Source organism: Schistocerca serialis, chromosome 9 (genome assembly GCF_023864345.2).
Source record: "Schistocerca serialis cubense isolate TAMUIC-IGC-003099 chromosome 9, iqSchSeri2.2, whole genome shotgun sequence".
NCBI classification, from domain to species: domain Eukaryota; kingdom Metazoa; phylum Arthropoda; class Insecta; order Orthoptera; family Acrididae; genus Schistocerca; species Schistocerca serialis.
Window position 1 is genome coordinate 229,010,380 of NC_064646.1, and position 27,741 is coordinate 229,038,120.

General features: G+C 41.1%; 1 long non-coding RNA gene across 2 annotated transcripts in view; it reads right to left on the reverse strand.

Moving 5' to 3' along the window:
• Nucleotides 1-2,030: 2,030 nt before the first annotated feature.
• LOC126419308 (uncharacterized) overlaps nt 2,031-27,741 on the reverse strand; it is a 31,864-nt gene continuing 6,153 nt past the window's right edge. Inside the window, exons 2-5 of one of the 2 annotated variants that reach the window (XR_007575960.1) lie at nt 24,000-24,016; nt 20,363-20,441; nt 11,911-12,044; nt 2,031-2,630 (exon numbers count right to left, since the gene is read on the reverse strand). This is a non-coding gene — a long non-coding RNA (uncharacterized LOC126419308). Of the gene's footprint in view, nt 2,631-11,910; nt 12,045-20,362; nt 20,442-23,969; nt 24,017-27,741 lie in introns of both variants that reach the window. The other variant, XR_007575961.1, reaches the window with a different exon arrangement.

Consider the following 27,741-nt stretch of genomic DNA (forward strand, 5'->3'; position numbering starts at 1 on the left):
CTATATTGCGGGGCATGGTTATGGGATTTTTCGTGTAATAAAGGTTATTTCTTATTTAGGGTTGAAACTTGAATATGTCGAGATGTTTTGATTTAAATGTCTTTGTGTATACCAGATAAGTCGAAAAGCTAGTTTCTTTCTTTTACTTCTCTAACTCTGACTAGGACATATTCGCCTTTTTTGTGCTATGGTAGGAGCCTTTTTCGTTCTGGTTCACTATATGAGCAAACCTACTCTATATTATGTGAGTACTGTGTTGGTATCCGAATATTGCATACTATAAGAATATTACATAGTATTGCTAACTTATTTTTCTTTGTTTCATGTGTTCTTCGCTTCACGATGTGTATATTTTATTACGCTTGCGACATGTCGCGCTATTCTGAATGCCAATATATTCTTATCCTTATTCTGAAAATAGAAAATCAAGGACAATTGGTGAAAACATACAAATTTGAAAAAAGTAGCAATTAAGATCAATATCACCACCAGCCAAAGATATAAATTATTAATCATACCAGAGAATCCAGAACGGTGGCAGTTATGTTTACTTACTAAAACGTCTTATCCCACCCCACAGGGGCTATGTGCTACCACTTGAGTTAAATCTGGGAAGCTTGTCACAGTAATTATCTCTTCCATAGTCATCATAATGACACAAAGACGTCGTAACAAGAGGGTTTTGAATCTTTGTTGGCTTTCGTTCTTCTCTCTCTCCATTAAGAAAAATGTAAAATTAAATTTACCTAAGAAAATCCTGTGGATTGCCGTCGAGGGTAAAAGAGTATGGATGTATATACGATTGGACCTATATATGACTTGGTGTAATTTGCGTTTCACCTATAAATTGCCCATCTTCGTATGTGACCTAGGTAAATTAAGTCTCATTATTGTTGTTTGATTGAACCGGTTCAACATATTAATGTGGATATATTTCACTCACGTCCATATGGGCATTCCAAGTATTCGTATGGTGTAATAGTTGTGTGCCTATCTGATGACAAATCGATCGAGCTGTCGTACACCCATTTCTTGCTTATTCATCAATGTGTATTTATGAACCCGGATCTTCGTGCAAACGTTTCCAAAGATTATTTTAACTGGAACCTATGACGTAATCATTTGTACTTCATATGTGTCAGGCGTCAGGTAGTACAGTCTATTTTTACGTTACATGGGAAATTTATTGTTAATGGCGTCCATTATACTCGTGTGCCCAAAAGGAGCGAAGCAATAATCATAAGGGATCACATAACGCCCACAATATGAGGAGATATCTGCAAGCGATTTTAAACACGGAATTATCTTCAATCCATCCCTTGCATCACGAAAATTAGAGTTTAGCTTATGATCAAGTGTATAATACTACATTTGAAATTATGTGATATTAAGCAGGCTTTCGGGATGAAGTGAAAGTTTATCTTAAGTAATTTGTAACACGTGCCTGATTTCCTAAGTGTATACTCAAGGGCAAGATCTTAGGATATTGGTGATCCAGTATGTGGGAATTGTATGTGTTGGTGAACGGAGATATAGAGGAGAGAGTTGGAGATAGGTATCATATCGGAGTGCTATATCCTTTTGTGTGAATTTGAATGAATGGATCTCTGATGGCAGCATCTGGAGAAATAGCTGTGTTCGTTGGACGTCGTTAGTTTCAGCTGATACATTTATCTTTACTGCGTCAGCTGTACGAAACACACAAAACAGTTCTTGAAATATGAGTAATTTCGACCGTAAATCTGTACGTATGAGCATACGCCCGACGTAGCATTTCATACGTTTCTCAGTGGTCTGCTATTATCACCTGAGAATACGTTAAGAACGCAAACACGAACACATCAAAATTGTGGTATTGTGTTTTCATCCTCACTCCCCTGAATGTATAACCCATTAACATAAGTCAAATAAAATCAATGAATGAGGTTTACGATTCACGAAAGGAGAGCATCAGTGAAGAATATCGAGAAAAAAAAAAATCGTTACATGATCGTGTTCATAGGTCACTGTTATGTGGAAATGAAATAAACTTTTTATGCATTAGTAAGCTATTTATTTCAATGGTTAAAACTCCACATGTATTTAAACTACAGTTTTCAAAAACCCATATTATAATAACATTCACGAACATAATCATCAGACGCGTAAATAATTGACTATTTAGATGCTACAATTAATAATATTTTATAGTTCCTCTGTGACTGCTAACAGTACGCTTGAGAAAGAAAATCGAAATGGTTAGTTTTGCTTGGGTCTGCGTAGGGTTTCCATTGTGTGTGCACTCTGATCATTGTCACTAAGAACCTATAAGATAGATAGGAGTGCAGACGAGCCGAGCTGTAGAAAGAGAACTACACTAGTTTTTAGATTTACGTGGCCTGTTTCAATGTCCAAAGCTTCCGATCTGAAAGCGAGATGGTTCAAATATATTACGACGGATTAAAGTGATCTGAAGATTTTCCTGGGGTTCCACTGGAACTCTACGAAGAAGTGGAAGATTCTTCCGAACCAGTTGTAGATCCGCCTTGGCTGTCACTGGAAGTTTGTGAACTGGTTCCAGACTCACCAGTGGAACCTGCTGAGCTGCCCGAGGATGAGCTCTGAGACGAGCTTCCGAGGCCGGGAAGGAACTGTAACATCACAAAGGCCGTTTAGCTGAGCACACGTATATTTAAGCAGTCTTTTTCTTTTGTACACAAGAATGGTATTGAGTTAAAATCATAATTTTTAGGTCTCGTGCAATATGTTGCCATCTCTGATCACACATGTTGAATGTTTAGATTACCTCCTGGCACTGACAATCCACCTGAGACCGGAATCATCTTCGCGCAAAGGACGGAAGACTTGCTAAGTAACAGAACTCAGTACGTTGTCCTCGACAGCGAGTGTTAATCAGAGACAAGAGTACCGTCAGGAGCGCCCCAGGGAAGTGTTATGCGACCGCTGTTATATTCTGTATACATAACAGTTTTGACGGACAGGGAAGCAGCAGACTGCAGTTGCTTGTTGCTATGCTATGGTGTATGGGAAGGTGTCGTGCTTGAGTGACTACAGGAGGGTACAAGTTAACTTAGACCAAATTTCTATTTGCACGTGATGAATGGCAGCTAAATGTAGAAAAATCTAAGGTAATGTGATTGAGTTGTAAAAACAAACCCATAAGGTTAGAGTACAGCATTAATAGTGTGCTGCTTGACACAGTCTCTTCGATTAAATATCGAGGCGTAACGTTGCAAAGCGACATGAAATTGAAAAAGTCTTTAAGGATTGTTGTAGGGAAGGTGCATGGTCGACTTCGTTTTATTGGGAGAATTTTAGAAAAGTGTGGTTCTTCAGTGAAGGAGACCGCGTGTAGGACATTAGTGCGACACGTTGCTGAGTACTGTTTGAGTGTCTGAGAACCGCATCACGTGGGATTACTGGAAGATATCAAAGCTATTGAAAGACGGACTGCTAAATTTGTTACCAGTAGTTTTGAACAACATGCAAGTGTTACAGGGATGCTTCGGGAACCCGAATGGGATTCACTGCAGAGAAGGCGACGTTCTTTGTCAGGAACATATTTAGGAAATACAGAGAAATGGCATTGATGGTGACTACGGAACGATTCTATTGCCACCAACCTACATACAAGATTAGAGAGATTAGGACTCGCGCAGAGACATACAGACAGTCGTTTTTCCCCTCACTCAGGAAAGGAAATGACTGGTAGTGGTACATGGTAACCTCCACCGAGTATCATGCGACGGCTTGTGAAATATGCAAGTACACTGATGAGCCACACATTATGACCGCTTGCTTTATAGCTTGTTAGTCTATCTATAGAACGAAATAGGTCACTGATTCCGCATATTAGGAATCCGACAGTTTTTGGCAGGTTTGGGGAGTTATGTGGCATTAGATTTCTACGCAAAAGATCACATGATTCGTGTAGACAACGGACCGCTGATTTGCGTAAGCGGTGATAGCTCTCGATGGCGACTCAGATGGATTTGTAGGATTGACATCAGGCGAATTTGGTCACGGAGACGTCAACGTGAATTCACTATAACGCTCCTCAAACCGTTGTAGCACCGTTCTGCCTCCGAGACACCGACAGTTATGCTGCTGAAGAATTACATCGGCCTCGGGGAAGATATCAAGCATGAAGAGATGCAAGTGGTTCGCTGCTGACAGCGTTTCTTCAGTAACTACAACAGGTCGCATGGAAGCGCAGGACAATGTTTCCCACAGCATATTACTGCTCCCACCAGCCTGCGTCCGTGGCGCGCTGCACATTTCCACTCTATGAAATCGTTTGGGAGATGACCATTGACCTAGGACAGCAAAAATGCGATTCGCACGAAGAGACGACACGTTTCCATTGATCGACGGACGAATCCAGATGGTCTCATGAACACTGCAATCGCAACTGGCGATGTCGTTGGGTCAACATGTGAACACGTAGGCGTGGTCTGCAGAGGAGCTGCATGTTCAATAATGTACGAAACAGTTGTGCACGTAGCAGCATTGTGGTGCCACTGATCGCCATCTGTTCTGCTTAACAAAGCAGACAAGCCTCCGAACCCCACGTTCTGTGAAGGTCGGTGAAGTCCAACCATTTAGCGCCTGGTGGTAGTTTCACTGTCGTTCTACTTCTTTCCATAGATGCTCACGACATTACCACGTAAACATTCGACCAGCTTCACCGTCTTCGACATACTCGTTCACAGGTTCTGTGCAATAATAATAATAATAATCCGCCCTTTGTTAGAGTCGCTTACTTCAAAGGATTTCCCCATTTGCAGCCTATATAATCTCTATGGTGCTGCGCCGTCCGCGTCTACTCCGGTTAAATACATTTGTTACTGCGTCACGTTCTCGCAACACCACTAGGCAGCAACTATCATCGCGGTGGCCAGTGATGAAAATGTTTTGGCTAATCAGTGTAGACGTAGATGTAGACGTGGATTAATATTCCCGTCGGTGATAAGGCCATTTGAGACAGGCACAAGCTCGGGCTAGGGAAGGTGAGGAAGCAAACCGGCTATGCCCATTTCAAGAGATGGGAGACCCATCCTGGTATTTGCCTTAAATGACTTAGAAACTCTATGGGAAAGCCTCAGCCTGGATGGCTGGACGGGGATTTGAACTAGGGCTCTCCTTAATATGAGTCAACTGTGCTAGTACTGCACCACCTCGCTTGGCGAAACTTCTAATACCTTCAAAATAGCAGAGACAGTTCCACACGAAAACTGTTTCTATCACCTAGTTTTTCTTGGGCACAAATGTAGGCTTTTAATTGCTTGGGACGAAGTATGAGAGCGACGTATTTCGATTTTCACTAACAAGCAAATTTCTGAATAGATTAACCATTGAGTCCGATAGTGAGTTAAAGAATACGCTTCCATGATATATCCAGGCAACAGAGTCGCTTATGAAACGTTCTGACACATAATTTATTTACAAAGGCAGACGTATGTTATCATTCATTAAATATGAAGTCATGAAAGGCTTCTTCCCATCTTTCATTAATGCTGGCGAAATAAGAAGCTACAATCTTTAAAAAGGGCGATTAAATCAGATGTAGTAATCATCAAAGTATAAGTCTCCTCCTTTAAACTATATACCGAAATCCTCAATTCAAGAACTGAAAACATCATGGGAAGACTAATACCTAGAGAACAGTCAGGTTACCGGCAAATGGAAAATTTTGAAGTTAAATTTAGTTGTTTTACATCGTGTGACTAGACTAAATGAAATTTAATATGAGGGTCACCTGACTCTGATTACAGAAAATGGAGATGACCTTAAGATAGGAGTGGATGAGCCGCAGCGGATAGCCCCAGATGACAGCCTACCATTGTCGGTAGATAAAATGAAAGTGATGGCATTCAGGGAAGGCAACCAGTTATATCTAAAATAGTCTTGAATAATAAAATTTTCTGACAAGTAAAACATTTTAAATATCTAGGATGCGACATCACTTACGAAAGTAACCGGGGCGTGGACCAAGAATTAAATAAATCTAATTTCATATGTGCAAATACTGCAAAAAGTTTGCAGAATAAAGCCTGGCGAGGAACCCATCTGGAATCTTATTAAAAAATTTCAGTATCAACTCTCATTTATGAAGGTGACGCTTGGGCAACAAGAAGGCAGAAAAGTAGAATGCAGGCTCAAGAAATGAGATTTCTAAGAAGAGTGGAAGGATGTACAATGGAAGATCCAAAAAGAAATGAGAATAAAAGGAAAGATTTAGTGTCATGTAATTCAAATAAAAATAAAGGAAAACAAAGGAAAATGGGAGGAAAATGTAAACCATATGAGAGGAGAAAGATTCCCGAAAAGGGCTCTCAGTTATAAATGCTGTGGAAGAAGAAATGTAGGAAGATCATAGAGGGATGGAGTATCAGGGTGTTTGCCTAATACGTAAAGTGAAAAAGAAGAAGAAGAAGATGCATGAAAGAAATATATTATTGTAATGTCTGAAGCAATAAAATCTCATTTGGCATAATCATTTCTTACCAAATGATAACAAAATTGGTCCAGCAGCAACGTTTATTTTGAACAAAAGTACAAGTTTCGATGACTGGCGTTTAAAAAGGTGTTTTCAAACACAATTTATTGGATGCATCAGAATTAGGGCAATGTTATTTTACTTTTGATTCTGTGTTAACGGCACAAGAAATCGAAATTTAAGCGTGATGTAAATAACGACCGAAAAGACCGAATGTGTTTGTTAGTGTTATTAGTAGCCTACCACTTTTAGTGTTAACTATTTCTCCTAATATCTCTGTCCCCTACGATTAATACAACCCGTCTAGGATGATCTGTCTTCATACGCGATAATATTGTGTAAGGAATTTCCTTCCTTTATAAAAATTTGCCAATAACAACCAGAAAATTAAGTTAGTAGTAATACGAATCCAGTTTACTTATCACAATAAATTTTACCTTTTGCCTTTCAACGCAGTGCAGTGAATACCATGAGGTTTTAGAAAACTGAGCGAGATGTTTAGGAATGGATGTATATGTGATTTATAATCACAGTTTCCGCTGTAAGTTATGCTCAACATTTTCTTGTCTCCGAGTTTTCTTTTCTCCTTCGGGCTGAATCTATTTTGTGATAATTTTGCTCAGTCTTTCATCTGAAATCTCTTCAAATGTCCTCGCTATTGCTGTTCCAGTAGCTGAGTAATTTCTTTCTTCATTTCATATTCATTTACTTGTAATTGTGACTCTTCAGTTCTACTGCATCATGCTTTCCTCCGATGCACTTTACATTCATTGTTAAATTTTGTTCACCTTCTCTTAGTTCGACGAGCCATATAAGATAGCGCTATAATGTAAATTTCTTAACAGATTTTTCTCCAGTACTTCTTCAAATCCGTCTTAACACAAACGACGGTTTCCAAAAACTTATGTAACGCAGTAGTTCCAACTCCAGGCGACAGATTATTAGTCAACCCCTTTAAAAGATCACATTATAGCTTTGAAGCACAGTAAATTAGGTACAGCTGGTAGCAACCGCTATTGTGACCTTTCACCGCTGACGTAATCATTACATTGAAGTGGTGTGTAGGTGGTAAGTGGAATGGGAGTCAGCAGCTGACAGATTGACAGGAAGAAGCTATAGAGTTTGTACGTGACCACATCGTGTTTAAGTCGCCTGATTTGATGCTGTATGAACGCAAACTGTGCACTGTTTATATGGAATGGTGTGCTATTTGCAAACATGCAAGACAGCTAAGATCAGTGGCCGTAAAAAAAGGTCGTAAGCGACAGGTTAGTACAGTAACTGGTCTCAGGGCGCAAAGCAGAGTCTAAAAAATGAGTAAATGTTCATTTACAATAGTATCTCGGGTGAGGTGCATGAAGATAGAATGAATAAAGAGCTGACTCTAAGGTTACACTGCGGTGACAAAAGTCATGAGACAGCGATATGAGCATATAAAGATGGCGGTAGTATCATATACACACGGTATATAAGGGCAGTTTACTGGCGGAGCTGTCGTTTGTGCTCAGCTGATCACCTGAAAAGGTGTCCAACGAGACTATGGCCGCACGGCAGGAATTGACAGACTTCGTACGCAGAATAGTAGTTGGAGCTAGACACATGGGAAATTCCATTTACATAATCGTTACGGAGTGAATATTCCGAGATCCACGGCGTTAAGAGTATGTCCAAGTCACAGAGGGTTGGAAGTGGCCATCAATAATACATTCTTGTAGAAGAAAAAAAATGGAAAACTGATTTGGCAAGGAACAAATAAAACTGAAACGAGAAATATTGTATTTAATAAAATAATAAACAAATTTTACATGAAGTGATGTGCGAAACAATTCCAGAATTTTTAATGTTCTTAAACTCACAAGCTGTAGAGTAAAAATAGATATAATGGGACACAGCAACAGATGTGTTAAGCAATGTGTCAGAAATGTAGGGTGTGAGAATTTGTGTATGAATAAGAAAGAATACCATATTAAATTCAGTACAGACGAAAGGGATAAATATTGAAGAAAAGTATTTATAGAGAAAGCAAAAGATAATGCAGATATGGAGGAAGGAAACAGTGGCAAACAAGAAGAACTACGATTTCAAGCAAAGGAAATTATGTAGACGATAGAAAATAAATCTTTTTTGAAACGTCTTCTAGAAGACGTGACAAGATATAATAAAAATTAATACAGGAAACAACTTTGTATAGTATAACAAACAAGGAAGGTAAAGCGAAATGTAATTTTGGATAAATAGTATATTTTATCAGTCATGATGGTAAATGGTACAGTAACCAAGAACACAGAGAAAGTTGTACAAGCATTAAAATATTTCTTTAAATGTTTTTACAGATCAAGAGCTGAACAAAAACTACATACAACTAATGTCATTCCAGATAAGTAACACCGTGAAGAAAGAGAAGATCCTGCAGATGATGATGTTTTAACACAAATGGATATTGTTAATAGAAAGGTATAAAAAAACTATCCTGCGAAATTATTCGCAGAGTGTTTGCTAAAGAAGAGATTTATACAAATCTAGAGCAGTCTGTAATTAATTTCCTTCACAAGGAATGGGTCAGACGAGACAAATAATTAGCGACTTCCCAGTGTTCCATTTGTAATGTATAAGATATTAACCTCAGTCATTAACAGCAACATAGAAAGCAAATTATATTTTAGTCAGCTACAAAAACAATACGACTTTAGTGATGAACATAGTTCAATGGAAGTGTGTTAGCGTTGCACGAAGTTATAGGGCACAAAAATAGGTACTATTTACTATTTTAAGTGTGATTTACAGCATTACAGTAAGTTTATGAGTGAGTTTTATTAAAATAAATTCTGGAATCTTGTTGAAGAACCAGGTTTCGATTCAATATATGTTTTTGGTTGAGTTTATTTCATCAGGACAATGATAAATTCCAAATTTTGAGAGACGTCAGAGAGTGCGATCACTAATCACCAAAATTGTTCTCAGCTGTTCTGTTGGAAGCTTTCACATTCCTGAACTGGAAAAACGGAGAAGTACGTATTAATGAAACACATTTGATCCGTTTTAGTGTTGTCCTTCTGTACCGATATAATTAGAGAACGAATGGAAGGGCTTAGTAACGTAACTTTGAAAGTACGAGTGAAAATGAGTTACATTAATTAACTACGAAACTAGCGAAACTGATGAATTTGTACTGTATCTTTAGGGACTCAAAAGAAGACCATTGAATGGACAGGAAGAGAAATAAACATAGGTATGATATTGGCCTGAAGTTCTTTTAGTAATTTAAACTTCCTACTTTTTAAAGTGTTAAAAGCTAGTCTTTCGAAAAAAAGTGTATTGATATCACCATACGCACTTCTTTTTAAGGATTTAAAATATCGTTAGTGGTATGAAAAGAAATTAAAATTTTAGTTTGATTCTCTTAATTTAAGAAAGTTCGTTGCAAAAGGTACTGAGATAAGATTTTTTTATTTGTCAGGAACCAACAAACAATTGTAAATACATTTCACTCTAGACCACTAATTATGTTTTAAATCAACGAAACGAAACGCATATATTAGTAATTGAAAAGACTGATTTTACATGCTTTTAATGTAGATAAAGTTAGTAAGGATTCTATGGGCACATAAATAAAGAATATAAATTCACAAGTATATGAAAAAATCATGGCTGACAGCAGATTTGAGAGGTGAAAGCGAGACATGGAATTTCCAAGAGAAAACCACTAAAATATAAATGTTCTTCACCAAGCAGTGGAGATGCATGTTAGTAATTACCGGGGTGAAAACACAAAAATAAGCAAGTGTATGTGGACTATAGTAGAAGAAACATTTATGACAGTAGCGGAAAAGAAATAAAGATGTGTCAGACTGTTAAAGCCAGGCGAATAAATGCTGGTTAAACCAAAGAAGTTCCTTGCTGGATATCTGGATGCAAGAAGAAACCAAGAGGAAGATAGAAGGAAGACAGGTCAGAGAATATGCTGGAGCAACAAGGATACTTATACCTGAAGACTGTAATTGATGAGAAGGGATAAGTGAGCCCTTCTCCAGAAGTTTCGTAAACTTGGTGATGATGGTGATGATAATGATTAAAACTGCTGTAGTGGTGGTGCTGATGTGATAGAAATACTGAAGATGATAGATCATGAATAAAGACAGATTAATCAAATAAAATCAATAATAAAATATAATTAATAGATCGCGTTGTATTTAAAGGCAACATGATGTATTTGCTGAATGCACTAGAATGTAAATAGTAACTTGCATTGTATTCAGATATTATATATCGAGGGCTGAAAAAAATTGAGAAAAACTGGATGATTATTCAGTGAATATTTATTCAAGAGAAAGACCTTCACAATTTCAGCAAGTCAATAATGCGTAGGTCCACCTCCGCTGGCCCTTCTGAAATCTGTCACATAGACATCCCAACGCTGTCTGGGAGTTCCCAGCCACGTCTTCTCCAGTAATTGAGACTCATATCGAGGCACAACTCATCACTGAAGACAATAAAGCCAGTGACACTCCAGGCCGAAGACCTGTCTGGAGACAACCCGGACAGCGATGAGATACCAAGCTGACTGTCGCCCACAATACGGTCCGACAACCAGGAGTAATAATCAACGATGTAATTTTTGTAACAGACCCCTTTGGTTGTCATCAGCGCCACCCTTACAGAACACCGGGTACGCTGATGATATTCTACGCCCCGTTTTGTTGCCATTCATTTCAAGCCACCCTGAACTTACAACATTTCAGCAATGCCTGCCCGCTCGCGGTGAGAGTTTCTGCTACTTGTCTTCTTGTTGCTAAACACTACCTTAGCCAGCAAGGTCGCCGGATCTCCCCGCAATTAGCAACGTTTCGATGGTTATGGTCAGGGATCTACAATCAGCTAACGGGTCCACTGCACTGAATATGACACGATATTCCGCAGGAGAACATCCCGAAACTCTGTCACTCTATGCCAAGATGAACAATTAATTGTATAATGGCCAGAGGTGGATGAAATCATTATTCACTTGCTGAATTTGCGAAAATCTTTCTCTAATAAATCATTCAATTTTTCTGTGATTGTTAACATTTGCTTGTCTGTACATGTGCATCACGTCTACCAGTTTTCGGCCCATTCGGATAACTCCTTCGTATTGCGTCGTTTTCATTCAATTTAATTATGTTAGAGTGTATGCTGAATGAAATACGCACCAAACACACGCACATACACACACACACACACACACACACACACACACACACATATTACCATTCACGAATCGTAACAAATAATACCCATATAAATATCAGAACATCTGTACGTCTCTGAATGATGCAGAATTTGCTAGGACATCTAGGTGTTGATGAGGATGCCAGTGACGATCCACGATCCTCGCAGTATAATTGCTATATAGGAAGCAGTGAAAGGGTGCTTACCGAGTCTAAGTTCTGGCAGATGGTGGGGCAGATGCCGCTGGAGGATGATCCTGCCTGCCGAGTGTGCTGAACAGCGGTGTGCTGTGGAAGTGCCGACCGGCTGGCGTGGCGCTCCTTGTGGCCGTGGGATGCTCCTGGAACATGACACGGCAAGTGGGAGCCTCGTAGTGCACTTAATGTTAGATGCTCCCTACCTACGAAGCAAATCTATTGTCAAGGAGGACACCTGAGACTGTACGTGCTTGTCTGTCTATTTCTCCCTCCCTGTCTCAATTAATTTGTGTGTAAGTTAGTGTATGCGGGTGAGTGAGCGCGCCCACGCACGACGCACCTGCGTGTGTGTGTGTGTGTGTGTGTGTGTGTGTGTGTGTGTGTGTGTCTGTGGTGGGGAAAATAAATTACAGACAAATTTTTCTTGTCAGAACATTGTAAAGATAGCGCAAAAATAAAATTTTTTCAAGGCACTGATTCAACTCAACTATGTGTAAGGGGACTAGATCATTAATCCGTAAATGTGATCGTGCTAAATCGGATCGCAGCTTAGCTGGATTCCAGATACCGTACCATCAGTGATTATGCAGTAGAATAACATGAAATTTGCCGCTTGCAGTTCAGAGACATAACGAATGACACATGACGCGCTTTCGAATAAAAGTTACCGCTTGCCCCAGGTGCAATGCAGGTCTTTCCCCAAAACGGGCGAACAGATTTTTCAAATAAAATGCATATCATGCAAATATTTAAACCCGAATTAAACAATTTCATCACACTGAGTGCAATCTGATAGAAACTAGAATTGTAGATTCTCCTAATCGGCAGGGAGAAATAGTCATAGTGCATCATCGAACATGGTGGACGAGAACGCAAAGGAATGAAATGATAGTATAGCATTTATAGACCGGGGTATCCCTTTCTGGGTCCAGCCAGCGTATTGCAAGTCTTCTTAGTTGACGCCACTTCGGTGACCTGCGTGTCAGTGATGATGAAGGAGATAAAACACCCAGTTCCCTGCCGGGAATCGAACCCGGGCTCGAGGCGGGCAGAACGCCGAGAGAAACCATCATGAAGGTGTGAAAATAGGCCTATACATCCCTGAAATGTAAGTTTCCGTAACTACTCACAATCGAAATAGTGAAAAAATTGAATCGTGTTGACATAGTATACAATATAGAGGTGTATTAAAATTAAATCATGAAAAATACTTAGTTTTTGTTGAAGTAAAAGCAGAAGGGAAGTAACAGCGTGTCACTCGCGACGAAGATTCACCATGTGCCGACCCGCAGCGGTGTAAAGCGGGTATTAGAGAACCACAGCCGTTGGCCATCTCCCCCGAACGGCTGTCTACCCCTGTTTTAACCTATTTAAAAACGTTGCGCGGCGCGAAGGCGCTGTGGCTTGAGCGTAAATTGTAGTTCATTATGCGACTGTTCCAACTTAAGGCTGTCACACGACTTGAAACCGCGACGGTTAGAGATGCCATGTCACCGATTGCGCAGCCCCTCCCCTCGGGCATGGGTGTGTGTGTTGTTCTTAGTATAAGTTAGTTAAGTCTAGAGACCGATGACCTCAGCAGGAATTCACACACATTTGAACATGACTTGAAAGACCACAAGTGTCTCGTACAAAACATTTTGCCTCCTATTCCCCTGCAACACTGCTGTGCGCTGTAAACAGTTAACGTTTGCACTCGGTATAACACTCCAAGTAGTTTTCTTTATACTAGTATCTTGACGTAGTACACTGCAAAGTCTACCGCCAGTCAACAGTTGCGACGACGTTGTGGCTCCGTGGTTCAGTGTTAAGAAACTGACTATGGATACATGTGATATTCTGTCCTCACTTTGTACTATGAATTTGTGTTTCACCTCTGCCAACATGTACTGACAAGAATAATTCTGACCAGCCCCGTGCTCAGAGTACATATTAAACTGTAGATCCTTCTGTAATTGGCTGAGCAAGGTACTTCAAAAGTCGTAGGAATGCAAGGACGTAGAATCTGAGGAGCCAAACGGTAGTGATCCTGCACTTGTGACGTAAGGACGATCACCTCTGTACTGCGTAACACAGTTGGCATGTTGGTGTTTCCCTGAACTGAATTGGTCACTCAGTTGTTGCACTTTAGCCCGTTTATACGCTTTCGATTGCGCTATAGTTGGCAGTGACCTCAAACAGTCAGTTCTGGTGAAGGGGAATGGTCATCGTTGCCGATTGGCGTTTCTGAGTGCGGATTGGAGACGCTTGTGATCAGCACTGGCAACGCTCTCCCGGCCGTTGTCAGTTTTCGTGACCGGAGCTGTTACTTCTCAATCAAGTAGCGCCTCAACTGGTCGCACAAGGGCTGAGACCACCCCGCTTGCCAACAGCGCTACCCAGTGCTTAACGGTCACCCAACCAAGTGCTAGCCAAGCCCAATAGCATTTAATTTCGGTGCCCTGGGTCGAACCATTGTTACCACTGCGGCAAGGTCATTCGCCATAGAATGTACAGAGTGAAAATATTCTTCAGCTGCTCAGAAAATGTAAATATGAAACCGTTCGCTTAGTATAGAGAACTGATACTACTCCGAAGTCCTTACGACAAACCTCTGTCAGTGATAGACCACATCCTACGTAATAAATTTTGTTAGCGAAAAAATAATCACTGATGCTTCCCGAAACGCTAGGAGTCGTTAAGACCGGCTGCACTCCTGAGACGCTCTGGAGCTTAGGCACATGGTGACGTGCGTATGCAAAGTGTGTTGCCTATCGTCCAGTCATCTGCCCGCAAGTAACGCGCAGTCCGAGCCAACTAAAGTTTCGCTTCTCTGCTTAGAGACATTAATTCTTACGGTTCTCATGTTGGAAGTCACTTTTTCAATTTACTGAGGTAGGTTGTATGCTGCACACATCGTTAGCAGACCCTGCTAGTTCAATGAAATCTCATTGCCCTGGGGCCTGCAAATACTAAACGATGGCTAGCATCGCCGGCAAGCATCAGTGGACATTTGGCTTCCAACGAAGGTTGTTCCACCATGGGATATGACCCTTAGACGATTGTCGTAATGAAACTGAGAACTCCTGTGTATCCTTTAGACACGTAGATGAGGTATGGGCAAATGCGCTATTACGGTTGCGGGCGGCCGCGAGTGCCCTCACTGTTTCCCCGCGAGTGCTGTCAGCCAGAACTTCCCCCTCCGCCCCTCCGCTAACACGACCCATTTGTTACTGATGCGCAAGCAGCTTGACAGGCCTGTTTACTTCCTTTCATTAGTGTTATCGTGTGGAAGTCCCTTTGGTGTTCACGGTGGAACAAAATTAGTGACAGGAAAATGGCTGAGGAATTACGATCCTCAAAAAGGAAAGCTGTCTAATCCATACGCTTCAGTCCACACTGGGAAGAAGACTACTTTCTTACTGGATAACATACCGGCCCTCTGTCTTCTTTGTGATGCTATTTTAACAGCTTGGAAGACGGACGATGTGAAGCAACATTCTCTACTCCTGCATGAGAAATTTGTGATCACTTTGCATACTGAGGAATGGAAGGCAAGACTTTTGGCGCTAAAACAGGAAAGAGAGAATGAAGATAGTTCATATAGATATACATCATTTCCTCAAAATGTTGCTATTATTATTTATAGAGACTTATATGGCTTTCCGACCTGTGTGGCCGAGCGGTTCCAGGCGCTTCAGTCTGGAACCGCGTGATCGCTACGGTCGCAGGTTAGAATCCCGCCTCGGGCATGGATGTTTGTGATGTCCTTAGGTTAGTTAGGTTTAAGTAGTTCTACGTTCTAGGGGACTGATGACTTCAGGTGTTAAGTCCCATAGTGCTCAGAGCCATTTGAACCAATTATATTGTTTTGCTCTCGATTTTACCTGTTCCTCGTAACGTATCCACAGGAAGAGAACCATGTCATCCATAACGATTGTGCAATTAGAGTGAGCTATCACAGTGCCTCGCCTTAGCGTGGAGAATTTGTGAAATAATTTTTTGTTTCTGCCATAACAATATTATGTCTAGGGACTGTTCCGGTTTTGGAAATAGCTCCTTTTTCACGGAGAACAGTTTGCAGACGCATCGAAGAAATGGCAAAGAACGGGGAAACCCAACTTATGGATAAAACTAGACATTTGGGTCCTTTTCTTCTTTGGCTTTCGATGAAAGCAAGGATGCGACGAATGTGGCTCAGATTGGTGAATTTGTGAGAAGAGTGGACGCTGAGTTCAGCTTTATGGAGGAAATTCTACATTAAGTGCTTATGCACCGTTCAGCTACGGCCGACGACTTATTTTCTTGCGTAGGAAACGTTATTGACAAAATGACATTTCTTGGGAAAGCTATTCATTTAACACAACAGATGGAGCTCCTGGAATTATTGATCAAATACTATGTATACGTTATATTGTGTCGTATGTATTCATTGTATTTTCGTTCTGTAATAATTACGAGAAAGCAACGCAGTCTTCCGTCCTGTTCGCGAGTAAGTGAATGTGAGCTGCGCGCGCATCGTGCCCGCATGGCGATATGAATTCCCACGATGGCCGCGGGCAGCTCACACTCCCAGCGATTAGTGCGACTACCGTAACATATACCGGGTCATTACCCGATAGAGCAGCACATGCAATCGTTAATAATTACGTTAAGTCCCCTTCACCACGACTGAAGAGAAGCCTGTGGAGTACATGTATAATTTAGATCTTTGCAGTATTGTCCCAATGAGCTGGCAGAGTGGCAGAGGAGTTAATAACCGGGAATATTTATAAGAGGTTTGGCATTACAGAACTCACCTTACAAAGAGCGGAAGCCTTCAGAAAACCTTAGTCGTAACTGGCGGTTGGCAGAGAATGTTGTCTATAGACCCAGAAATGAATTAAGAACGTGTTTGCTTGTTGGTACCGTTATGTGTAAATGTATCAATAAGTAGAGTGCTCCATGTGTTGGCCATGCACTATCAGGCCTCGATCAGATCCACTGATGGCATGTGTCCAGGCTTTCCTACACTATCTGTACCCTTTTGCACCTGAATCTACGCGCTGTACGTTGTAGGAAGCTATAGATCTGTTTCTTTCAGTTCTTATTTTAATAAAAATATTTTTCGACGATCTAAGATAAAACAGATTTTTCTTAATTGAAGAACGGTCTACGTAAATTATTAATATGAGCAGGAAACACTTGTTTACAGGCTTACTAGTGGTACCTGAGGCGAATTTTTATGAAATTCGTGTTGTTTGATAAGCGACGTACTGGACTCTGCAAGATCAGCAAAAATATTTTGTTTTGCAACACACACTCTATTTTTGTTGGATTTTACACTGATATTTATTTGCTGCTCACTTTATTTCGAGGCCTCTCATCTACATCTAAATCCACATGTTTACTCTGTTATTCAAAATTATCTACCTAGAGTATTGTTCATCGAAACACCTTCAAGCTATTTCTTTACCGTTCGGTTCTTGAACAGCGAGTGGGAAAAACGTCCATTTAAATATTTCTGTGCGAGCTCTGATTTCCTTTATTTTACTATCATGATCATTCCTCACTAAGTAGGTGGGCGCCAACAAAATATTTTCACACTATGAGGACAAAGCTGGTGACTGAAATTTCATGAGAAGATTCTGCAGAAACGAAAATCGCCTTTACTTTAAAGATTGCCACCCCAATTAGCGTATCATAGCCGTGGCACTCTTTCCCCCACTTCCCGATAGTACAAAACGAGTTACCCTTCTTCTTTGAACACTTTCGATATCCTCCGTCAGTTTAGTCTCATAATGGTCACACACACACAACAATGCCCCAGCACAGGTCTGACAAGGGCTGTGTAAACAGCCGGGTGACAAGACCTGATGCATTTTATAAATATTCTGCCAATCAACCGCAGGCTTTGGTTTGTTTTCCCCACAATACTATCTATGTGATCCTTCCAGTTTAAATTATTCGTAAATGTAATCACTAAGTATTTAGTTGAATAGATTTGTGTGTTTTATCGTGTAACCGAATTGTAGCGGACTCGTTTTAGTATTCGTGCGGATGACTTCACACTTTCGTTACTTACGGGTAATTCCTACTTTTCACACCATACAGATAGCTTGTCTAAATCGTTTTGCAATTGGTTCTGATCGTCTGATCACCTTACAAGACCGTAAATGACACTATCATCTGCAAACAATCTAGGAGGACTGCTCACTATTTCGTGAGAATAAAGAGTTAGTTGAGTTTCACAAAAACGATATTATCTGAATCTGTGTTGGCTGATTGTCAATAAATCGTTCCCATCGAGGTAATTCGTAATGCCCTAGCACAGAACACAAGATGTAACAAAAACGTACGGCATAAATTGCAGGACACGTAGATGGAGAAATTATGTTACATGAAACTCGGTCTGGAAACTCTATGTTCCCGTGTTACAACTCATTTTCTCCAACTCATTAATCACGGGGTACACACTACAACAGAACGTTACAACCAAGGGGAACCTGCAATCATGATGACGTCTGGTTACGTTGTGCACCGCCAGTGTTTTGTTTCATATGTCCCTGTTGCCATGCGACATTCATCATTGCTTGCTTACAGGTAACAAATGTTCGAGCGATCAGTACGACCGCTGAAAGCACACTGGTTACTACGTAGAGTTAATCGTGGACTAGGCTCCTGCAGTGGCAGTGTACAGTGTACACAAATGCGGAGATGGCAGATGCCCATTTGATGAATGGATTAGGTGACGAAAATGGCGCTAACGCTCAACTTTTGTACCAGGGAGGATTTACAGGATGAAGATGACCCGACAGGAAAACGACGACCCTAGTATCAGCACAAGACACGTAGCCGCAATACTTTTGGTGACCACATGGCTGTCGAGGTTAGACTAGAACCAGCTGTATCCTTACCCTTTACAGGTTGTGCAGACACTGTCAGCAGCTGATTTTCCCGCAAAGGTACTCTTCTGTGAACGGTTTTTTCACGAAGTGTCGACCCTAATTTTAATGCGACGATGCTGTTCACAGATGAAGCGTCGTTTCAATGAGGTCAGATTGTAAATTTGCACAATCGGTATTTATTGGCAATCCTCGCGAAACTGTTGACGCAAGTCATCAATAAAGATTTTCTGTCAGTGCTTGGGCTGGCATTCTTGCTGACTGTTTGGTCCACCTAGGATCAATGGGAAAAGTTACCATAATTTCGTAGAGAATGTTCTACCTGGTCTGTTAACAGATGTACCTTTAGCTGTGCGAGAGAAGCTGTACTTCATGCACGGTAGATCATCTAATTTTAATGTTGATGTCCTCGGCTTCTAAATAACAGATGGGGGTAGGTAGAGCTGGACCATTGCCTATCCTCCGAGCTCTCCGGACGTAAGCCTACTGCACTTTTATTTGTGGTGGCAGCTGAAAGTTCTAGTGTATGGAACCCCAGTACAAGACGTTCAGAGTCTCCGTGCCCGTATTATGGAAGGCTGCGAAACCATACGCAATACTCCAGGGATACATCTGCGCATCGGAGATTCACCACGACGGCGGTTTGATGCGTGTATCAGTGACCACGGATGGCATAGTTAACTTCTGTGAGAAAGAGTTGCATCTGGTATGCTGGTGCGTTGAGTTCGTGTGTGTCTTCCACGATTCATGAGTTGGAGAAAATGAGTCGAACATGGAAAGAAAACGTTCCCAGACCCATGTTCGTATAAGTTAATTTCTTCGTTTACGGGCGAGGAATGTGTCCTCCAATTAGTACCGTACATTTTTTATGTCCTGTATATTCCAGAATCCTACTGCAAATTGACATTACTGACATGAGTCTGTAATTCGGCGGACTGCTCCTATTTTCTTTCTTGGATACTGGGGTGACTTGTGCAACTTTCGAGTAAAAAAGGTACGGATCTTTCGACGATCGAGCGGTTGTATATGAATGCTAAGTGTGGAGGTATTGTACCAGCATACTCTGGAAAGATCCTAACTGGTATAGAATCTGAACCAGAGGTCTTGCGTTTTTTAAGTGATTTAAGCTGCTTCGCTACCCTGAAACTCATTTTGGCAATTGTTCTTGATTCGAATTCAGGAATATTCGCTTCATCTTCTTTAGTGAAGGAATTTCGTGAAACTGTGTCTAGTGACTCTGTTTTAGTGGCAGTGTCGTTCGTAACATCACCATTGTTATCGCAGAGTGAGTGTATTGATTGCGTCTTTTCGTTGGTGCACTTTACATACATGGTTTCATTTGTAGTCACCTAGGGACAAATATCGAAATGAAATACACTAACAAGTATATCTTGTTGCAGTACCGCAACGTCTTCTATCTATAGTTAATAAGTTACTGCCAACAATCGGATCATTGTAGCATAACTATCACGATTGAAGTAAACTTTTAAATTTGCATCTAAAATTATCTTGCACGCTGCTGAAAAATACAAAATCTGCTAGAAACCTGCTATAGATTAAAGAAGTACACAGGAAATAAAATGCAAGGTGGTCAATACCTTTGCGCCCTGACGCCTCTGGACGCCTTGCTTTGGAGGAAGGCACTGCGAAGTTACACGCTTGCTGACAATATGAGACCTGTGAAATGGCAAAAAAAGTCATTGTTTAGAGTTTTACATTGCTTCCAAATATGATGGAATGAAATTACTTGTACGTAGAAGTACCTACTGTTAATATTACATCCCACAATAACGTGAATAATATAATTTGATCTGCAGCAGGTAGTTCAGTGAAACTAGCTCTTTGTAAAGGGTGTTAGGAATTTAGCAGTTCCAATCGTAAAAAGCGAAAATTTTAAATCAGCGACACCATTCTTTTATGGTAAACGTGCATATCCGATATCAAAATGACATGGAAATGAGACTGAAGAAATAATGAATCGAATAAATATACATGAAACATAATCGAATGATTGTAATAAACGTAGTTACTCTAGTACGGATTATGATCAGTTCACATCTACAGGAATGGCCAGATCAGAACACATACTAGGGAAAAGAAACAGACCTTACCTATAACAAAGAAAGTTTAAAGGATAGCTATTGGATGGATAGGAGATGAGGAGATGGTGTAGTGCAATGCCACATACGTATATAGTACACGCTTTCTATCCCTCCCCTTGTCCCTCTCTCTCTCTCTCCCTATCTCTCGCTCTCTCCTTTTCTCTCTCTCTCTCTCTCTCTCTCTCTCTCTCTCTCTCTCTCTCTCTCTCTCTGTCACACACACACACACACACACACACACACACACACAGTAAGGGTACAATATCTACCTGTCCAAGTTCTTTGCTAGATAGACGGCCATGCATGTTAACCATAGAGGTTTCTCTTTCGAGCGCACGTGGGTTTTTATGTTTCATCACTAAGTTTCACCTGGAGTGGAGTAGCGTGTATGAATAATGAACATGAAATTTGAGAATAACGATGAAAGTGACAAAACCGTGGAAAATTGTGATGAAATGAAAAATGTATTATGTGGGAAGTTATTCATCGAGGAAATAATTAATGTTTACAATACTTCGTAAGTAGTAAGGGATGCAACTTGTCGTATACGATGTTAAAAAGAAATTCGTAGATTTATTGGCACGTGTTTAAATTAAAACCAACAACAATCTCGCTTCTGTAAGAAGAATCTTTTGCAAATAGTCCATAACGATACTAACTGTAATGAACGTACTATTGTAACGATAGAGAAGAGTGAAACTGTGCCTGAACAATTTAGTTGAGATTTCATACTTGTCAAAAAAACAGAAACATTATTAAGTGTTTGATATCCTCTGCGATACAGATAGCATTAATGTGGGTGCTGATTTTGAAACTGGCATTAAGTCGAGCAGGGGCACTGGAGGGCAACTTGGTTCATCATCACATCTTTTAAGCCTCCGGTGATTACCTGTACGTGAGTTTCACAGAAAAAAACCCCTACTGTCTTCATAAAATGTATCCGGAAATATAAAACAGAAAATCAAAATATTTAGAATGAGAGGCCAAGTGAGACGGTATTCAAGATAAATGACAATTGAGTACGACTCGCTGTTTTAAGTGATGCACAAAGGGTTACAAGATCAGTCTCTCATCTGAAACGTACTGCAGACAAAACAGATCAATACTTACATTTCACGAAGAGAAAAATCATGTTAAATATAAAAACATGATCAATACAGTGACCACAAATGTTTGTAAACTAACTAAGTCAATGAAAATCATTCTAGCAAAGTAATTAAAAAAATGGATTAACCCGAGGAGGCAAAGAAACATTGGAACATCCGTCAGTTTACTGGAGTCATATCCTTTCAAGTGGCAAAATTCATGGGATAGCGATATAACATATACAGACGGCGGTAGTACTGCGAAGGGGAAGTATGAAAGGGCAGAACGTTGGTGAAGCTATCATTCGTACAAAAGTGATTCATGTGGGAAGATTTCGGACTTGATTATGGGCGCACAACGGGAATTGACAGATTTTGAACGAGGAATGGTAGTGGGAGTGACACGCATGGTTCATTCCAGTTCGGAAATGGTTAGTAATTTCAATATTCCCGAGACCACAGTGTCATGCGTGTGCCGAGAATACCAAATTTCAGGCATTCATTCTCACCACAGGCAACGCAGTTGGCAACGGCCATCATTTAACGACGGAGAGCAGCGGCGTTTGCGTGGTGTTGTAAGTGCTAACAGACAAGCAACACTGCTTGAAATAACCGCAGAAATCAGCATGGGACGTACGACGAACGTATTCGTCATGACAGTGCGACGAAATTTGGCGTTATTGGGCTATGGCGGCAGACGACCGACGTGAGTGCCTTTATTAATAGCACAACATCGCCTACAGCGCCTCGTCTGGCCTCGGGACCATACCAGTTGGATCATGGACGACTGGAAAACCGTGGTCAGGTCAGATGATTCCCGATCTCAGTAAGTAAGATTTAATGGCAAGGTTAGAGTGTGGCATAGACCCCACGAAGCCATGGACCCATGTTATCAACGAGGCACTATGCAAATTGGTGGTTGCTCCATAGTGGCGTGGGCAGTGTTTTCATGGAATGGACTGGATGCCCTGGTCCAGCTGAAATGGTAAGTTATTGGAAATGGTTATGTTCTGCTACTTGGAGATCATTTGCAGCCATTCATCGATTTCATGTTCCCAAACAACAATACAGTTTTTATGGATGACAGTGAGTCATGTCACCGGGTTACAAATGTTTGAGATTTGACTGAAGAATATTCTGGACAATTCGAGTGAATGGGTTGGTCACCCAGATCCCCAGGCAAGTGAGTCATGTCACCGGGTTACAAATGTTTGAGATTTGACTGAAGAATATTCTGGACAATTCGAGTGAATGGGTTGGTCACCCAGATCCCCAGGCATGAGTCCTATTGAACGTTTATGGGACGTAATAGGAGGTCAGTTAGTGCTCAGCTCCTGCACCGACAACGTTTTCGCAATTATGGCCTGCTATAGAGGCAGTATGGCTCAATATTTCTGCAGGGGACTTCCTACGACTTATTGCGTGCATGTCATATCAAGATGCTACACTAGCCGGGGAAAAGGGGGTCAGACACGATACAATGAGATAGCCCCCGACTTTCGTCACTTCAGTGAAAAGCAAAAGATCTATAATTTGGCAGGCCAGGTACCACATTTGAACACAATTATAACATCAGAACGTACACATGTAGATGTCAACGTAATAAGAAACAGAATATGCGGAAAGAAAAGCTTCAGTACAGGGTGATCAATGAAAAGAATTGATAAATATAGGAATCGCTAAATAAAGCTATAATGATGCAAAGGAAGATCTTGTGTGGATGCCTCACTCGAATTACAGTTACAAAACAGGAAAAGAGACTTCTGAACGAGTCCATGAGAACACGTCTTAATTTGGAAGCTTGACGCGTTTGAAGTGATCTCATAAGAGCGAAGGAAAATTTTGAGACAAATCATAAACAGATATTCGCGTGGCCGAAAGAATGTCAAAAAGGGAGGAAAAATAATAGCGTCGAGCAACTGAATTACAAGAGAGACATTCACTCTTACTTATCTGTATCGACTATCAGAGTCCTGTTCCCACGTCCTCTTCCGGATTCATGTAGCATTCATACTTACGTGCTGAGGTAGTGTTCCCTGTCTACTCACCAAATTTTCTGCAGTCACTGAAACAAAGAAGAAATACTTCTGTTACTTGTTAACTAATTGTCACCGAAAACTAATCGTGGAGAAATGACATTATAGAACCTCTACGTAATTAGGAGCATTTGAGGAAGACTAAACGTTATATTGAGGATAGGATAAATACAGTGGGTGCACTTTCATCCCGATCTCAAAGTCTACATTCCGAAGCGTCATGAGACTTTCTGCTACTAGGAATTTTTTCTTCTTGTTAGCAGACTTTAGGATCAAACAGCACTGTATTACTGTAAGTGTCGTTCTTACTGCCCTGCACTACACGGGGTGTACCGCAACTCATAGCGAAAACTGACAAGGGTATAACAGAAGCAATAGAGTTCCAGTAAACAATGGCTCACAAATTCTCCAGAAATAAATTTACGAGATGACTGAGAATTTGTAGTTACGAACCATCACTGGAGTCTGCATGAGATACTGTCGTAGTAATACAAAAGCATTTTTAATGTAAACTAGTCGATTAGGTGATAATCTGACTGGGATAAAACTTCATCCATGACCACCTTACCAAGAGATATGTATTCCGGTTACTTGTTACTATTTACTGAATAGTCCGCTTGTTTAGCTGAGTGGCACTAGGCCCAGGTTCGATTCCCGGCCGGATCGGAGGTTTCCTCCGCTCGGGGACTGCGTGTTGCGTTGACCTTATCATCGTTTCATCCTCATCAACGGCCGCAAGTAGCCCAATGTGGTGACGAATGAAGTAAGACTTACACTTGGCGGCCGAACCCGACTGGGAGATTTCGCCCAACAATGCCAAACGATCATTTCATTTCGTTTAGTGAATACACGTACTAGTTAAGAGAGGTGTTCGACACGTCGTCCTCGCATTTGCATGGATACTGCTCTGGTTTCTTTCAGATATCCACGGATCATCTCATCAATCTTTACAAGACTGGCTGCTTCAGAGCTTCAACGATGTTTCAGTTTACACAGAATAATGCCGTGGACTGAGGTCAGCAAATCTTGGTGGTCATGGTAGACCACTACTCTGCGACGTTAAATGTCATCGTACATCAGCAGCTAGCTTTTCCGTTGCTCCACGGTCCATCTGCCACCTTCACCAAGAATGAGCTATTGGTGAAATTTTGGTTCTAACGGATGAGGACTCAATCTAAAAGTCCAGGTTTCAAATGAATTTGTAGTGACTATAACAATATTTCATACTGACATCGGTAGAGGCTCGAAGCCACATGTTCACACTTAGCTCGCAGATGGCTTTCGAGGATCCATGTTTATTTCACAGTTTTTGATTCCATTAATGTATACTTACATCCTCATCAGTTCTCGCTACGTATTGTGATCCACTCCGTACACCCTTATGGGATATATCAATTTTATAGTTGATTTCAGCCTGGATTAATGAAACACTCAAGTTTTCGCCATCCCCACATGCCAGTTTTAATTTGAGTCTCTTGTCTGCAGTAGGAAGACAGAGCTCACTACTTCCAAGGAGTAGTTCAGCCTGCCGCTGTGTATGTGATGGACCTTCAGTCCTCCCTTCAAGAAAACTAATGGTCGCACTAGACGTGTATTCTGTGGGACAAAAACGCAGTTTGAGCAGATCATTTCTCTTGGGCAAGAGAAAAGCTGAGTGATGTAAAAAATAAGAAAATAAATATAATTTCCATAACAGTATTCGAGGAAAAGCTATTACCAGCCTCTACACATTATCAGAGTGAGTCAGATTGGCTTCTGAAATTCCTAGAGGAGTGTTACTTTAGATAATTGCTCTGATCTCACGAAGGGGAAGCAGATACCCAATTAGATGAACTGTTTCTTACTGGCAGAACTGGACAGTTCGTAATTTCCCAACAAAATTTACGATATGTTTCTTCTGTCTATGGTACCTTAGTCATCGCATGTTTTTACACTTATTCAGAAGCCAAATTAATCTTCCCTTACAGCTACATCTACATCTACATTTATACTCCGCAAGCCACCCAACGGCGTGTGGCGGAGGGCACTTTACGTGCAACTGTCATTACCTCCCTTTTCTGTTCCAGTCGCGTATGGTTCGCGGGAAGAACGACTGTCTGAAAGCCTCCATGCGCGCTCGAATCTCTCTAATTTTACATTCGTGATCTCCTCGGGAGGTATAAGTAGGGGGAAGCAATATATTCGATACCTCATCCAGAAACGCACCCTCTCGAAACCTGGCGAGCAAGCTACACCGCGATGCAGAGCGCCTCTCTTGCAGAGTCTGCTACATGAGTTTGCTAAACATCTCCGTAACGCTATCATGGTTACCAAATAACCCTGTGACGAAACGCGCCGCTCTTCTTTGGATCTTCTCTATCTCCTCCGTCAACCCGATCTGGTACGGATCCCACAATGATGAGCAATACTCAAGTATAGGTCGAACGAGTGTTTTGTAAGCCACCTTCTCTGTTGATGGACTAAATTTTCTAAGGACTCTCCAAATAAATCTCAAACTGGTACCCGCCTTACCAACAATTATTTTATATGATCATTCCACTTCAAATCGTTCCGCACGCATACTCCCAGATATTTTACAGAAGTAACTGCTACTAGTGTTTGTTCTGCTATCATATAATCATACAATAAAGGATCCTTCTTTCTATGTATTCGAAATACATTACATTTGTCTATGTTATGGGCCAGTTGCCAATCCCTGCACCAAGTGCCTATCCGCTGCAGATCTTCCTGCATTTCGCTACAATTTTCTAATGCTGCAACTTCTCTGTATACTACAGCATCATCCGCGAAAAGCCGCATGGAACTTCCGACACTATGTACTAGCGCATTTACATATATTGTGAAAAGCAATGGTCCCATAACACTCCCCTGTGGCACGCCAGAGGTTACTTCAACGTCTGTAGACGTCTCTCCATTGAGAACAACATGCTGTGTTCTGTTTGCTAAAAACTCTTCAATTCAGCCCCACAGCTGGTCTGATATTCCGTAGGCTCTTACTTTGTTTATCAGGCGACAATGGGGAACTGTATCTAATATTTTCTGGGTCTCATGAACAAATAAAGCGAGTTGGGTCTCACACGATCGCTGTTTCCAGAATCCATGTTGATTCCTACAGAGTAGATTCTGGGTTTCCAAAAACGACATGATACTCGAGCAAATAACATGTTCTAAAATTCTACAACACATCGACGTCAGAGATGTAGGTCTATAGTTTTGCGCAACTGCTCGACGACCCTTCTTGAAGAGTGGGACTACCTGTGCTCTTTTCCAATCATTTGGAACCTTCCGTTCCTCTAGAGACTTGCGGTACACGGCTGTTAGAAGTGGGGCCAGTTCTTCCGCGTACTCTGTGTAAAATCGAATTGGTATCCCGTCAGGTCCAGTGGACTTTCCTCTGTTGAGTGATTCCAGTTGATTTTCTATTCCTTGGACACATATTTCGATGTCAGCCATTTTTTCGTTTGTGCGAGGATTTAGAGAAGGAACTGCAGTGCGGTCTTCCACTGTGAAACAGCTTTGGAAAAAAGTGTTTAGTATTTCAGCTTTACGCGTGTCATCCTCTGTTTCAATGCCATCATCATCCCGGAGTGTCTGGATATGCTGTTTCGAGACACTTACTGATTTAACGTAAGTCCAGAGCTTCCTAGGATTTTCTGTCAAGTCGGTACATAGAATTTTACTTTCGAATTCACTGGACGCTTCACGCATACCCCTCCTTACGCTAACTTTGACATCGCTTAGCTTCTGTTTGTCT